Raw genomic sequence first — 2941 nt, forward strand, 5'->3', positions numbered from 1 at the left:
AAACATTTGTAACTTTCCAATAAAGTCATGTGTTTTACAGAAGGTGTTATGTAAAGCCATTTGATTAAATAAATGTTCATGTAATGTTTGAAATGTTATCAAACCCTTTGTAAGTGTTCATGCACCCCTCAAAAAATAAAATGTCCATGCAATTTTAAAATGTTGGTGAAAATTAAGAAAAAATAAAATACAAGGAAGAAAGAATAAAAATCAAAAACCAAATACAAAAAGGAAACCAGATGGGAGAATCGATGATGATGCCGCGAATAATGATGATGGTGGTGGATCTCGGTTGTCCTTCGATTAATTACCCAACCGGATCCCTTCACCGCGAATAATGATGAGGTGAGGATTTTGCTACTGATTCCTAGGGTGGAGCCTCTCTATTTGCCATTCACCAGATCCAATTGCAGGAGCTAAAAATTACTCCCTCCGTCACATAATATAAGATGTTATGATAACCAAATATGCTATCAGGACGAGAGAAGGCACCGCCGGGTGGTACCGCATCGGGTACGAGCGAGTACGCTAATACGGTTAGTTGTCTTCTTCTCGTAACAATATGAGGTTGCCTCTTGTGTGTTTATCTCTTCATATAGAAGGTTCCTATGAGATCCAATCAACATATTATTATTTTTTACCAAAAACTAGTAAGCATGTACGTGCAACGTACGTCTCGACTATGAAACAAAAAAAATTCTATCATAACATGAATAACTCTTTTGGGAATTCAAATTTGATGCAAAGTGCATAAAATTCCTAATTCCGAGTCATAAAGACGTGTCGATTGTTTCATGAACCAACGTGCCCCTCATCCAAATAGGGCGATCGCAGTCAGCGATCAGACCCCTCCCAAGCTGTACATCAGGACGTGCATGCTGTTGGATTTGCCTGACTACCCTTGCTGCTTCGGTACCCCCACAACACCACTTGTTGTGCCGCTCCACATGTTGTAAACCAATTGTTATTCAGGGCATGAAGTTGTCATTGTATCCACAATTGAATTAAATTTGAGGTATAATATTTCCAATCAAGAAAATGTTAACACTGTTGTACCCTGCAATAGATAGCTCATGTAGCAACACGTAAAATGTTACATTGTTCTCGATGGATTTGCTAATAAAATTTAACATTCAAGTAGGTATAAGTGTGTAAGCCACGCGGAACCATTCTTTCAGCCAATCAACATTGTTTCAAAGAAAAAGAAATTGACAAATGAAAGAACACATCAACGCAGAACCATGACAGGTTGTCTCTGCATAATAATACTGACAAACTTTGTAAACACGTATGAAACAAGTACAGCCATGAACCATGGTGCATATATATATATAGCAATGTACGACTTAAGATGATGAGCATTACAACAGGGGGAGATCATTGACCTTAAATCTCTTACATATGAACATGACTTCTCTAAATGTAGGCCATGGCTGAGAAGCAAGCCGGATCCGGATATTCAGTAACTAAAGCCAGAACTTATCCACCTCGTCATATTTAAACAACATATTTCTTCTAAATGTAGGCCATGGCTGAGAAGCAACCCGGATCTGGATATTCAGTAACTAAAGCCAGAAACTTATCCACCTCTTCATATTTAAACAACATATTTCTATCAGATGGTATGAAGAAGTTGATGAGAACAATAGTACATTTCCTCTTACTGCAAATCGACACCAACCAATATACAACAGCACAGGCACATATAAGAGATACAAATCTTGATGATAGGTTCATGCATAAAGCAAGAAAATTTGCAGAATATACCAGAATCTTATTGAGTGATCCTAATTCCATGTGAAGTTGCCTAGGAAAAACATCAGCAAAGGATCAAGGTGGACAACAAATAACAGTAATATATAGTGCTTGAAGGTAAATAGTAATAAATGAAACCTAGTGGGTACAAGTATTTTGAATAATGAAGAATATTAAGAACTAACCATACACATGGTATGAAAGAAATTGATGAGAACAATAGTACATTTCCTCTTACTGCAAATCAACACCAACAAATCTACAGCAGCAAAGGCACATATAAGAGATCCAAATCTTGATGATAGGTTCATGCATAAAGCAAGAAAATTTGAAAATATACCAGAATCTTATTAATTGATCCTAATTCCATGTGAAGTTGCCTAGGAAAATTATCAGCAAAGGATCAAGGTGGACAACAAATAACAGTAATATGTACTGATTGAAGGTAAATAATAAAAAATGAAATCCTAGTGGGTACAAGTGTTTTGAATAATGAAGAAAATTAAGAACTAACCATATAAGAAATGTACAGCGACACCATAGTAATCATATTCGTAACACAGGGAAGAACTACCCTCCTAAAAACATGAAAGCACTGCGGTTATCATACGGCGAAAGCCATTCAGGTTTAACTCAAAATACAGTACACATGGTAGAAACTGCTTAAGTCTGTAGCTTCAGTAAAAAAAATAGTTATTTTCGATCCCATGGCTACATCACACGGTTATCCTGAGAACGATGGATAGAGAATTGAAATTGATAGATAAAGGAAACAAAATCAATATTTATAAAAAAAAACCTGGGCAACTGGATTGGTTGAGAGTAGAGGCTTGAGAAGCTAGAACATAGGAGTATTTTGCAGAGGTGTGGAAGAAAGTAATACTCAAAAATCAAAATATCGAGGCCAAATCAAGCTGCATCTTAGCAATGCAGCAACAGTTGTTTTGTGGACATTGTCCTGTTTGTGCGCAATTATTGTCTATCATAGAGTCATTTCGTCAATTGCTCTAAGGATGGAGAAGCACAAATGAAAATACCATTATCCCCAGGATTACTCTTACTCTTTGTTCCCCTGTAAGTGGATGGGGGAGTAAAATAACAGCAAAAGCTTACCAGGATAACGAAGGTGAGGGTCTTCCTGGACCCTATCTTGGACACGTCGGGGACATCGCACCCTCAGAGCGCC

Source organism: Triticum dicoccoides, chromosome 4A, assembly GCF_002162155.2.
Source record: "Triticum dicoccoides isolate Atlit2015 ecotype Zavitan chromosome 4A, WEW_v2.0, whole genome shotgun sequence".
In the NCBI taxonomy this organism is placed as follows: domain Eukaryota; kingdom Viridiplantae; phylum Streptophyta; class Magnoliopsida; order Poales; family Poaceae; genus Triticum; species Triticum dicoccoides.